Raw genomic sequence first — 14680 nt, 5'->3', positions numbered from 1 at the left:
AGTACAGTGAAATCATTGTCATGTTTGGTTAGATAATCTGAACGTTGTGACACGGCATGCTATCCTTCTGGAACCAGCCATCAAAACATGGCTACACTTTGGTCATATAGGGTTCGTCATGGTCAGCAATTGGAGATAAAGTCTGAATTTCAGGAGTAGGACCAATGTTTCCAAACACACTCCTTCCGGGTCTTATCTATATATGTTCCTCCAGTTCTACAAGCTGTTCATTCTTGTTTACATGCCCCACCCACCTCCCCTTTTCAATTCTTTAACTTCTTCACTTCTGTTTAGTACATGGGGATCTGTCAGGCCTTCGAGGCCTTCCCCAAACCATTCCAAGCCATTCACCTTTATCTACTAAAACGCTGTCAAACCTAAAATGAGGATGTGGGCCCAGCTGGTGAATAACACTCAGGTAGACTGCTGTTTTTAAATGACACTCAGTTGGTAGTAAAAAAATTCCAAAGCGTACCAAGAACATAGCAAACACACCAGTACACCACCATCAGCCTGATCCAAGCAGGATCCATCGACGCTTACATGTTGTTTATGCCATATTACTTACCTACATTCTGAAACTACCATCTGAATGCCATAGAAAAAAATCAAGACTCAAACCAGGCAACCTTTTGCCAGCCCTCTATTGTTCAAATTGATTGAGCCGATGGAGCTTCAGCTTCCTGTTCTTAGCTAACAGGAGCAGCCTGTGTGGTCTTCTGTAGCTGCAGCCCATCTTCCATGTGTTGTGCGATCAGAGATGCTCTTCTTCATATTTGTAACAAGTAGTTATTTGAATAGCCACCTCCATCCCCACCCCACCCCCCTCCAATCCAGGTTGATGGATGGATGGTTATTTGAATTAGCATTGCCTCCCTGTCAGCTTGAAGCAGTCTGCCCATTCTCCTCTGACCTCTGGCACCAACAAGGCATTTTTATTCCCAGAAAACTGCTGCTCACTGGATATTTTTTAATTTTTTGGACCATTCTCTGTAAACCATAGAGAAGGTTGTGCAGGGAAATCTCAATAGATCAGCAGTTTATGAAAGCAGCCCATTTGACCCAACTACTACACCACGTTCAGAGTCACTTAAATCACTTACCTCATTCTAATGCTCACTTAGAATTTCACCATAAAAGCTTAGATGCACAGAGCAGTTGCCATGTGACTGATTGATTAAACATTTGCATTAATGAACAGTCAAACAGGTGTATAAAGTTTCCAGTGAGTGTATAAGCATTTGCTATGACTGGTCTCTTCCTTGATGTACAGAAATCCAGCAGATGAAGGAGTAGCATAAAATAGATGTACCTAAAATAAGTACAAGTATAAAAGTAAACAAAGAAAACTGAGGGGAAATGCATATTAACTCATAAGGAAACTTTAATTATTATTAATATTTTAAATATAGAACTTGTCTCTTTATTCGGAACTTTTACAGTGTCAACAGACTGGAGTTTGTGTGTGTCACTGATTAATAGTGAACTTTGTGTGTGGATGTATATAGCAATGAGGAACTGGGTATGAGCCTATTTCTTAGGAAATAGAATATATGGGCTATGACCAGGAATCACTGTAGGTTTGAGGAAGTGGGGACAAAATATGGGGAAGAGAGCGGGTAGTACAGCAAAACATGCACTGTGCGTGCATGCACGTGTGTGTGTGTGTCTGTGGAGAGTGATGTGTGGCGTGGCGCAGCAGGGGGTAGAGCTGTGTCTCCATCAGTCTGGTAGTTGGCTGCAGAGGGCTGGATAACAGAGGATGTCAGGCCATGTGGATTAAGGCTGTAGGTCTGTAATGCCCAGGCACAGATCCCTCTCTCTCTCTCTCTCTCTCTCTCTCACACACACACACACACACACACACACACACTCACACACTCGCTCTCTGTGAGTAGGGTCTGCAAACACAATCCCTCTCTGAAACAAGCTGCTTTACTCAAAGCTGTGCTCCCTCACGCCAGCGTGGCCTTCCAATCCGCCTCTCACGACAAGCATGACCCTGGCATTCCCTCCTCAACCCCACTCCTCCTGTCTCTCGCCCGCTCTTTTCTCTCCCCCTCTGTCTGCTCATGGATGGGTTTAGGCGTCATTAGGCCACTTACACATGTATTCACTCCTAGGAGCACTCATCAAGGCAATCCACCCAGGAGAGAGCGAGTGGTGTGAGGGAAAAGCGGGATTTCGGTATTACAGTGGGTTTAGCCTGTGAGTGTGTGTGGTACTTATGTTTACAAAGAGTCTTTGAAGCACAAGGTGATGGGTGTGTTGTGGGCTGCTGTTTACCCAAAGGGGCAGTCACTGTTCTTCTGTATTCTGCTTTTCCCACCTAAGTTTTGCTATTAAATAATGAAAGTAAGCTTGTTGTTTAGACTTTAACAGTTTGTTGCTGAGGCAGAGAAGAAGTTTAAAGCCAAGCCAGACACAAAGAACACACATGGTCTCAGCGCAGGAAGTGAGACCAGGTCCCTTTCTAATGACTTGTATTTGAATCAGAGAAAAAATAAAAAACAAAAAAACAGGATGAAGAATGTAAACGCACTTTAGGAAAACTTTTTGAAGTCAAGTATTAATTTGCTCTCCAAGCTCCCCTGCTGAGGATCGCGGGAGCATAATTGGTCACATTGAATTAAACAGCAAAAAAAATCTACAACTGTCACAAAAATAGCACAAGGCGCTTTCAAAGCCCCATCCACTACCCTTCACTATCAATTTACCAAGGGGAACAGCTGTGTGCTGCTTGTGCCATCCTAGCCCTGCTTGTATAGAAGGCAGAGCCTGCGGCTGAAAGAACACTATCTCTACCAGGTGCAGGCAGGGGATGGGGGAAGGCTTTACAAAGGAATATTTGGCACAAGGTGTGAGACAACAATATGTGTGAAGGTGCAGCTTAGTGATACTCAAATCAGTATTGGGAAACGACAAGCCTTTTATAAAGAGAGTCCTCCCTCGGAGAGAAAGGCCAAATTAAGAGTATGGGACCCAAGTCCACTGATGAGAGGATGGAAGGGAGGAAGGAAAGGAACGAGGGGTAAGAGGAAAGTAAGGAAGGGTAGCATTAATAATGGAGGAGAAGAATCCAGAGAATGAGCCGATTTCTCAAAGAAAGTGTAAATGAATGAATTACAATGTAGAATGACACCAGGAAAAGCAGAATGAATTGAGGTTATTGGATTTAAGGGATGCATAATCATCTGGAGGATTCAGAGAATGTGTTTGTGCTCGCTGCCCACACATTTTGTGCCAGCATGAAGGCACCGCGTGGAGTTGGGGGGGGCAGTGGAGCTGTTCTCCACTGCCTGTCCTTGTGTCACCCGTAGGAATTTCTGTCCTCCCTAAGGCCTCAGGCCTTGGTGACTATTGTATGTATAAGATGAAAAGATGCCCCTGGACAAGCTGCGCATCACCACATCCAACATCGTGGCTTTCTTTGATAACAATTGCTCCTGGCTGACCTCATGCTGTCCATCGGCATGTGTGGACAAGGAAGATGTATTTTACCCATTTCCGAGCAAAGAGGATCTTCTTCCCAAATGAAAATGCAGGCAGACTCATATTCAGGCTTTTCATGCCCATTTCTGTGGTATCAGCCCCTGGCTGCCTTGCTCTAACCCTACTATCCACTTTACTTTAGGGGAATTCAGATCTTTCCTGTTTATCATATTCTTCTTCTCTGTGTTATGAATCCTACATTAAACAGCCCTCTCTCCCTCTGCATCTTTCTTTCTTCGTCTTTCACCGTCTGCATGTCTACCCTCTTGATCCCTTCCTCCACTATACTACCCCCTCCAAATCTCATTTACTCCAATGGAAGTAAGTAGAAGAAAAAGAGAGAGAGACAGAGAGCAAGAGAGACACAGAGAGGAGTACAAAACGACCTTCTCTTCCCCGAAGCAAGAACATCTTCTTATTGTGGAGGTCACCGTCTCAGTTCAGCCCCACGCTCTGAACACTACTCTGCTTGTTTTAATGATGCACAGAGCGGAAGAAGAGGGAGGGAAAGTAAGATAGAGAGAGGGAAACTAACATAGTATTAGAGAGTGAGAGACAGTGAGAAAGAGACGAGTGTCGGGAGTGGATGGAGATGGGAGGATTGGGCTATTTTTTTCTACCAACGCGGCTCACCCCCACCCCCTCTCCTACCTTCCCTCCCCCTCTTCTGTGCAGAAAGTGCACCTCTCTTTCCACATCCATCTTGAAAGGTTCTTCTAAGCTGTCTAACCTCTCAGCAATATTATATATTATTGCTCGCCTCAACCCACACTGAAACCTGGGTTGCTATGCTACAATAATATGACCTCTCATCTCTTCTCCTCCACTACATTTCCTTTCTCATTGCTTTCTCTCGTTTCAGCAGGGAAAGGCGAAGGAAGGGGTTAACAGCCTCCCCCCATGCTGCTTGTCCCCATCAGGACACTCTGCCTCTTTAATGACCTCCTCGAGTTCAGCACTGCTACTTGATTTGACTCTGCTGACCATGTGGGGTCATGACCCCATTCCACACCACAGCAATGATCTTTGACCCTTACAGAAGAAATAGGATCTTATTTTTTCTATCTATCTAATTATATACAGCATGTAATCACTATCTATCTATCTATCTATCTATCTATCTATCTATCTATCTATCTATCGATCTATCTATCTGGTACCTCAGTCCCTTGTAGGCATTCAAATTAAGAAGTATTCCTTATACATAATGGCCTTTAATAGTCTTTGTTATTGGATCATATTATTGGAATGGTTTGAATCAGATTTTAATGCACTGCCGGGTAGTTTAATTTATTTTAATTTACACCAATGGAGCATATGTTGTTTGAAACCAAAAAAGTATTTCCCTCTTAAATGAAGCAGAGTACAAGTAGAAAGTAGCAAGCTGGAAGCTGGAAGAAATACATAAAGTAAAGGTATCCATATGCATTGCAGTACAAGAGTACTTGTTTAATTCCCCCCACAGCTATCAACCTGGCACCACTGGCTTCTTTCTTCCTGCACAAAACTAATTTCAGTATGATAGAGAGATACAGATATAGATAGATATGAACTGCTATGTGCTGCTGGTTCTGAAATTTTCAACCCAAATCATAATGCACAGCCAAAATTCTCTGTTACATCATCCATCTCCAATCCCTTCCTCCTCCTCCTCATTCTCTCCCTCCGCCATCCTCTTCTTTCTCTCTTATCTCTGCTGGCCCCGTCTCTTGGGGGTCGTTCGTTTTTGTCATAATCACCTTGGAGATTGGGGACTGGTGCCCATGGCAGAGCTGAGCTGAGTGGAGGAGAGGAGGATAGAGGATGAGAGGATGAGAGAAAAAAAATTTGATGGGGGGGGGGGTTAAGATGAGCAGTGGAGGACAGTCTTGCGGGGGGGATGACGGCTTGTCTGGCTCAGCCCCGGCTAATGTGAGGGGACAGCCTTGGCTATGCCTTAACCACACTCGCGCCGTCGATGCCAGGCAGAGCGGGGAGGAGAGAATAGACGGATGAAACGCTTTCCTTTTCAGCGCTGCCTTCTCCCGCCCGCACTGACTGCATTCGGAGGCGCGTGGGGCCCCAATGTCACACCCTGTAGGTGTTTAAGCTGCTTACTTACACCAACAAGAGAAAGAGATGAGGCAATAGAAGACAGGGAGACAGAAAGGGAGAGGAAGCTACAGAAAGGATGAGAGAGGGAGAATGGGGAAGAATTGGAAGAGGTCGGGGGCGGAGGTCACGGTTGTAGGAGGTTGTAATGTATAAGTATCCCAGTTAGACTGTCTTCACATCAAGGAAGGGTTTATTTTATGTGAGGGGGATACTCATCAAGCGTTACGCCGGCGCAAATTGCACGTATCTAGGAGTGACGACTAGAACGCTGCATTGTAAGTGGGAAGAGGCAAAGTCATCAGAATGACAATATGATAAGTGTTTTTTCTCCAGCCCCACCCTGCTGACTCTCTGTCTTTTTTTTTTCTTTTTTTTTACGCTCTCCGATAAGGTGAGGCTGAATGGGAAGGCGTGGGATGCACCGGTCAGGAGATGGTTTCATCACGAGCGGGAGCCAGGGGGGTCGCAGTGTGCCGTGTGAGTTTTTAAAAAATCCTATTTTGCTGTGAGGCTTAGTTGTGTTCAAACCTGTGTTTATCTCACTGGGATGTGAGGGGGTGATGATGACATGTGTTGGGGGTGGAGGGTGGGAGGGGGTTTAGCGTGAGGTCAAAGAGTGATGGGCACAAGAGAGGCTTCTGTTGGGATCATTTTAGAGGTGCTACACAAGGGTCAAAAGGTGATAGTTTGGGCAAAGACGCCTCACACCAACAAACATGTTTGACATTTGTACTCGTGCTCTTTTTCTCTCAGTGTGTTACGCTCACTGTTTTAACTTGTATTTCTGTCCTCTCAGCAGCCTTCTTGTTGATCCATGCTGGTAAGGTTCTCAGACACTCCCTCCTCAGGTCACCGGCTCTGTTTGTCCTAGTCCGCCTTTCCTTCTACCCTTTTCCCTCCCACCCCTCCATCTCCTCTCTTCCTCTCCTCGCCTGACCAGTTCCTCTAATTTGGTTTCTAATTTTTGTTCTGCACCTCATCTCCTCTCCCTTCGTCTATGTGGGGGTAAAGTGCAGCCCCTCCCCTGAGCGGTGTTTGTGCTTTCTCTGTTAATATAATGTGTATGCGCACTGTGCCCATGCGGGTTTGTGAGTAAATCCCCTAAAGTACCTGAGGTTTTTAGCTGTGCGGTCCTTCTTCAAAATGATGATTTAACACTGGTGGCCTTTGGGAAAACACGCTCCACATAAGACTCCTGGTTAACATGCTGGGAGAAACATGTTGGTTTATATCATGTGCAAAAAAACCCCACACATCCAAAAGTGCACGCAAACACAAAAATGAAGAAAAAAGTCAGACTGAACAGACCAATAAATAAAATGTGAGCCTGACTATGTGTATGATGTGTTTTTCTGTGTGTGTGGGTTGTCCAGATGTTACTCATGTTGTGGATCTGTTTAAGCAGACACATAATGGGGGTATGTCTTGGTTAGGGAGTCCCAATGATGTAAATTATTAAACTGTACAGTGAAGACATTCACCGTATTTTAAGTTTAGCGTAAGGTCAGTTTAAGGTGAGGGTTAACCAAGTACCTGCTATCGTTGAGGTTAGAGAGAAATCAAAGTAAAGTCCTCTGACACTATCAGTATATATCTGTAATATGTGTGTTTGTGTGTATGTGTGCGTTTGCTGGACAGAGAGAAATCGTGCATAGCGTGGTAGTAGAGCTTACAGTAAATGGAGACATTTAGGAAAGCAGTACACAGACACAAACACGCGGATCAAAGAGGTTTGAGCATTACAGTACACTGGGGAACAAAAGGAATAGAGAGAGGGAGAGAAGAGGATGTGAGTGAAGGTGAATAGAAACCCCAATCAATATGGCATCCAAGAACAGCTTGAGCTAACGAAGGAGCGCAGAAAGCGGGAGAAAGCGAAGAGAGAGAAAAAAGTAGGTCAGATAATGAGTGGAGAGGGTGAGTGTTTGTGTGGAGGACAGAAAAAGGGAACAGAGCTGTGATAGACAACACTGGGGGTCAGGACAGAGAGGAGAGACCGTGAATGAGGGAGTCACGAGCTCCTGACCCATACTGACCTCTCAGCCTGGCGGACCTGAAGAGCTCAGGGCAGGGGAGGGGATGAGATGAGGTCTTGTGGGAGGTTTGGAAAAGGAGGAGGTGATATTGATGTGGCCAAAACATCAGGGGAGGGAAATGATGGGAGGAGGAATGAGGTTGATAGTCAAAAGGGATGGGGGTCAGCTGGCAATCCAGGAACAGTAGGGATTCCTCTTTTTGCTCTCACGAATACTGTACACAACTCCGAAATTGAGTTCACCTCAATACTCACATCAGCTTCGTGCACCTGTGTGTCTCCTTCACAGGCCATTCTGGTAGCGCACTCACATTTGCGCATGTCACACATCTACCTGGATAACAGGAACATTTATTTTCTTATCACTAACATGTAGCAAAATAAACAACTCCACATTCCTAAAAGTTCCAAATCTGTGCCAGGATAACTGGCACACATTTTGTTTGTACCCTAGGATCATTGGCTAATCCACGCGACCCTGTCTTGAGGATGATTCCCTGTTCAAAATCCAGTTTAGTTCTTTGAAAGAGGAAACACAGGGCTCAACAATGAAAATCTTTACTACTACTGCTGCACAGACAGTGAGAAATATTCTGTGCTGAAAAGGGATTGCTATGCAGGTTTGTCTCCCAGTGCCCCTACTGTAGGTTTTCTCATGAGAAGCATTTTCACATGTTTTCACACAAATCAAAGATGGTGGATTTCTGTTTCAGTTTCACTGCTGTACAAGGATCAGCTGTACTTTTCTTTATAATGACTTAAAACGGCTGCTCTGAAAAGGCCTCTTGTGCTTTTGCAGACAGAGAAGTTGCCCAGTGGTGGTATTTGTTGTAAAGGAAATGATGGACCCAAAGCAATTCTTTTTTTTCTTTTTTTCTTTTTTTTTTGGTGCTGCACATACACTGAATTTAAATTCTTGAAAGATAATAATGCAGTCAGGGTGTTTGGGTTGGTAGTCCATGTATGCAACCAGTAAATGAATGTTTCTGTGATACGTGGCTCTTCTGACATCAAAGTTGTGCATCGTGATGATTTGACCTTATTTAGCACTGCACTCCTGTAACATTGTTCAGTCATGATGTATGGGTTTGCAAACAGGATCAAAAACCTTGCAGAAGACTAAGAATTAGAATATCTATACATTTCTATTCCATACTGTTTTTTCCTTGTCAAATCTTGGCATCTACATTAGCTACTATGCAACTCATTTCTTGGCAGTTTGCTCAGAGATTTGGGTGTGATCTTTGGTTGGGCCTCCAGCCACTAGCCTCAAGCAGAGATGAAGAGCCAGCTCACCTCTTTCCACAACTGGCCACAACTGATACTGAGTCAAGGAGCATCACTTTAGGCTGTCCATAGCATGTTTTCTTTCTTCTTCTCCGCACTGCACGTAGGCATGCAATCTACAGAAATAACCTCCCAAGATCTGTAAACACACCCCGGTGTGCAAATCGAAGCATTCCACCCCGTAAGACTTCATTCTGTGTAACCGTTTGATATAGGCTTAGCACCAGTGTTGCATGTTATTCTGCTGTAACTATAAAATAAATATAGGATGAAATTAGAACAGATTTGGTTGTCAGAATTGACAGGGGTTGCAGAGCACCAGCCATGTTTGTTCAGCTGTGAAAGACAGAATCAAAGTGTCTGCAGTGGCAGAAAGAACCTTGAATTTTGGAACTTTTTGTGAAAATTGCATCTTGATCTGAACGTGTACACAGCAGTAGACAAACATGGAATATGCAATCTTGATTTTTTTTTTTCCAGAAGGCTTTCTAATACCTCAGAGTGCTTGCTGTGGATTGCAATGGATCGGGAAAGATTCATTTTGGTCTCCGAGTGAAGAACAAACTGCTTCGAAATTGTCTGTAAAGATATTTATTCGAACTTAAACAGTAAAATCAAGTAAAATTCTGGAACCACTTATGTAAAATGACTAAATAGCGAGTTCTCCTCCAGGCACGTATGAACACTACAAAGACTCTGCTGTCACTGCATGTAAATAATGAATTCGGATGATTTCAGTTAGATTGTACTCATATCTTGTGAATCTGAGTCTACATGCCCTTCATTGCATTTTAATATATGCTAGTAAACCAAAGTGAGCACAAGAATAGCTGTAGGATGGCTTTGGCAGCCTATCATTATGTATATAGAATTTTTTCTTTAGCATAGTTCTTTCATATATATATGAAAAAAAAACACAATAAGTGAATGTGGAGGCTTTGAGATGCACGTCTTTTCTTTATGCTCACATAAGCTTTCACATTTATTGTCTCTCTATCGAGTGAAATCGATACATATTGCCGACGCTGAGTACTACCATGCTGTAGAAATGTTTATGACCATGAGCAACATTCCTCCTTCTGTTGCTCTTTGTGTACCTCCATCCTGTCTCCTACAGCCTCAGTTCTGGCTCTCCATCCCTCCCTCCTCTCTTCTCATCCCTACTGCCTCCTTCTTGCTTTCTCACACACATGCACGCACACACACCCACAAACACACACGCACACACACACACACACACACACACACACACACTCTCTCCCTTTCTTCAGCCTCCTCACAGTCCAGATGGCCTAAACTGCCCCCACACTCACTCCCCCACATACACTCAGTCCACCATGCGCTCCACCCCACTCCTCCTCCCCCCCTACGGGAACAGCACTCCCTTTCGAGGAATAGACCCCCCCCCCCGGAAAGAAAAAAAAAACACCACTACCATTGTTCATAATATATACACACACCTCTCTCTCCCCACACACATACTCTTCCACACTGTCCCTCCACAGACCACAGGCTTATATACGCCCACACAGACACACATACACACGCACTGACACAGAAGATCTCGTTCACAATTCTCCTCTTCTGCAGCATAATGACTGATGGGAGCATAGTAGGAATGCTGCTGCTGTAGGTGTGATAAGGTGGCATAAAGTGAAATAGATCAGAACATGACTGTGCTTTGTTGTGGTTGTTTTATTGGTGTCATAAATCCCATAAAACAGATCATTTCATCTCTTTTGATAATGGCGAGTGTTGGAGAATCAACTCACCGACATCTTTCATTGGTGACTCAGCTGTTGCTAAGCACAGACGGGATCTTTAGAATGCTTTTCAACGAGGTGGTTGTGCGTCTTGTTTGTGTGGTTAGATCACGAGCGCAGACCTACCTGCAGAACAGTTTGAGAATGGCTCAAACAGAAGCGTGCCTAAGTACGTTCATCCTATATCATCTTCATGACAATTAGCTGGTCCGGGGTCAGAGGCGGACCAGGCCAGGGAAGCGCAGAGATGGTTGCCAGGGTAGAGTTGAGTTCAAGAGTAGGGAGAGGTATAAGGGAAGAGGGCTATTGTTGGAGAGTGTGCGTGTGTGTGTGTGTTCATTGGCCAGGGGATGAAGGAGGAGAGTTGTGGATGTTTTCTAGGGCCTGCTATGGTGGTGTGTGGGGGTGTAGGCCAGAGGAGGAGGGTGTGGTTAACGGTTCTAGCACTCACAGGAAGCCGTGAGGCAGGGAAAGGGGAAGTGAACCACCCCCACACTGTTCCAAGGTTGTGGCCGTGCTCTCCTCGAGGTCGGAACTAACTGACCTCAGCTCACAACTCCCACCACACCTTTAAACTCTTTAACACACATACACTCACACACACTCACACGCAGAGATGCCCGCGAGATTGGTAGATGATGCACGGTTGCGTACTTTTATACATAATGATTGATTGTTGAACTACATGCCAGTGTTGTGACTTTGCGTTCTACGTTCTATGGTTGTTGTTTTGGGTTTTTTTTTTACAATGTAGCAAAACACTTAGCCAGCATTTTTATAAATAATTATATTCATAATTGTGTTTTACGTCCACTTTGCTGGAGAAAATTGCTGTAAGTAGGATCACAGTGGTGATATATGACATTTGGCTCTGCAGCTGCAGAGCCGATGATCATCATAGTATTGCCAGCCATTTTCCAAAGCCTACTACAGGTTACTAGATTGATTACCTCCTACACGATGCGCACAATTAAACACAATGAACACACAGAAAAATATGGAAACCATCTAGCGATACACTGAAAATTAATTGATACAGGCAATCAATCATAAACATTCATTTGCTTCGTCTATTAAAGAAAAGTTACGCACAGTATAGTTAATGGGAACTTATTAGAATAAGTTTTAAAATAGGTGCCTAAAATGTTAGACACATTGTTATAAATCCACTCTGCATGACTTGATTTGGTCACGAGTCTTATGAGAAGATTAAATTTAATGAGATCATATAAAAATTGTAATTTTCATTGTCGATTTTCATTGCAAGGTTAAGTGTATTTTTGAAAAAATACATTATTATAGATTTGAAATCTTTCTTATCATTTTATGTACTTTTTTATGCAACTATAAATTAACAGGAAATGTGTTTTACTTTATTTTTTGCCCTATACTTTCATGACACGAGCTGACCTAAACCCCTCCTCTGACCCTCAGAGTTCACTGTGTGCCAGCCAGCTCGTCTCACACTTGGCCACCATCTTCTGGCTTTTTCATTCCATACACACATTCATTTCCAGCCAAATGACCACCAGCAACATGGCTCAAACTCTTCAACTCTGGTCGGCTGACTCACAGACAGAATGCTGTGGGGGAACACAGGTTAAAGCTAGGCGAGCCAGCAGGAAAACACACACGCACATCCACACACACTCAAAGAATTTTTTCACTAAGGTTATGTTTTAATTAAACATTTATTAATAATTCAAATCAACAAAGCCAATTTTACAAAAAACAGACAACAAACATAAACACGTTCTCACCTTCAAGATTAATATATGTGTCAGCATTTGCCAGAGTGACCCTTGTCATCACCAGTGTTCATAACGTTACCTTGGTGACCGCATTTAATCTCCCCACAGAGACTTCTATCCCAAACCCTTAACCCGGATGAAAGCAATGTCAGTGAGGTCACACACTCCTTCAGTCCATTTGTACATGACCATTTGCCTCTGAAATGGCAATGATACTTGCAGAATCAGTATTCAGGGATAATAAAATCTTCCATTTTGCATATTGTCCTGATACATTTACTGCAAAACTCTTCTCTCCTGTCCCGCCAATTTATTGGCAGTTTACGTTAAATAAGATTTTAAAACCACCTCCTCCCAAAAATCATAAGAAGCCTCAAAAAACAAAAGAATCCTGCTGCTCTTTAATGAAAGCAAAATTGCCAAAAATACAGATTTTAAAGGTACACCAATTTTAATACATCATTGTACGTGAGGAATTTTTCACGCTTTCAGAGGAGTAACATAAAGTGGGAACAATTGTGCTTTATATATATATATATATAATTGCGGTTGCTGGGATAGTTAAAATAGAGCTAGAAAATACTGTTAGTTTAAAAAGATCTGATCACATGTAATCTGATTTTCAATTCCCTATAGGTTTTAGATCAAATTACTTATTCATTTCAGTAAATCAGAAGATTATAAAACAATGAAGGCGAGTAGGTGCTACTGTACATAACTCACAAGAAATACATTTAATGTGGTAATTTTTAAAAGATGTGTGTCCTGGGTCTAAAATACCCTCAGTGCAATTTCCCATGAAAATATTTTTAAAAAAATCTTATTTTATTCAAAGTTTTAGAAATGTGCAAAAAAACAAATGAGACATCTCAAGGGAGCAATCTTACAAGCTGAGTGGAGAACAATCTAAAAAATTGGGGGGTTTATTAAATTATAGATTATTAAATTGAGGTACTGCATCTGTAGTACACAATTAAACACGCTGGAAATGATACAGTGAGTAAATATCTTAACTAATTTAAGAGAAATAAATCCTTTTAAAGATTTACATATTTCACTGACAGTTTCCAAGTCCAGTTACAATTAATTCATTTTATTTGGGAATATTTAGTTTAAAATATTGCAATATTTTTTTATATTCTTGATCGATTACCGTTTCGGTTTAGATTCTGCTTTAAGCAAGATGATCCAGAACGTGCTGAACTACATTTGTGTGCCAAACAGGCAAATAAACTATTGAGTTGGTGCACTGATTTGTCTTCAGGGTTATTAGTCACTTTACTCACTGTATCGATTATATAAATCAAAATCAAAGAAAAGGGAACAGTTAGATATTTTTTATAAAACAGTAATAAATATAATTGTACTTTAGTTACAGATTCAAAGTGTTTTTAATGTTTTTCTACAGAATTGATGACAGAAAAATTGGATATAATGCAAAAAAGGTAAGTGCGGCCCAATTATTTTTATGAGCTTGTGCGTCACATTTATCACTTACACTTTGAACATAATCCTAAAGTTTTTTTTAAAGCATCTTTTTCATTTCTCAGCCATGCATTCTCTTTAAAAAATCAGAGACAGCTTGAACGTTAACAGAGATGTCAAGTTGTCGAACAAGAGGAAGATTTTTTGCTTTATCGGAGCAAACAAGATTCTGGATCATTCTGGATCATCAGAGGTGGATTTTTCTTCAGTATTTTAGAAGAGAAAGCACTTGCGCTTACATTATTAATAATAAAACATGCTGAGAGTATATTTTACTTTGGGTCTAATGCTATTAGACCATATTTGAAAAAAGTGTTTGTCCTCAACATTTAAAGAGCAACGACTCCTTCATGAAGACATTAAAACAGAATTACAGAATAGGAACATTTTGATTTGATTAAAATTAACATTCTTAATACAATTTCCACAAGCAGCAACAGCCTCTGGTTTTTGGTTACTGTGTGCATTGCTCCCTCTACTGGTTAATAATTACTGAAAGAAGCTGTTGAATTCTGTAACTCAACATTAAATATTCTGACAATATATTTCTGTTTGAGGAAAAGTGACCTGTCAAACCATCTTTAATATAGCTCATAATGAACTTAGTAAGGGGTTTCTTTGCTGTTAGATTGCAATATTCCCTTTGAGTTAAGAAAACACGAAGGATCTTTGTGTTTTTCAGTTTTTAGCCATGCAATAAAAAGACAAAAAGCTTGTGATTGTCAGCGTCCTCAGCAGGTAATTCAAAATCTTGGTGCGGGAACCAAATTCCA

Source organism: Neolamprologus brichardi, chromosome 20, assembly GCF_056152115.1.
Source record: "Neolamprologus brichardi isolate AB-2024 chromosome 20, ASM5615211v1, whole genome shotgun sequence".
Classification (NCBI taxonomy): Eukaryota; Metazoa; Chordata; class Actinopteri; order Cichliformes; family Cichlidae; genus Neolamprologus; species Neolamprologus brichardi.
Note: the sequence above shows the minus strand (reverse complement) of the source record.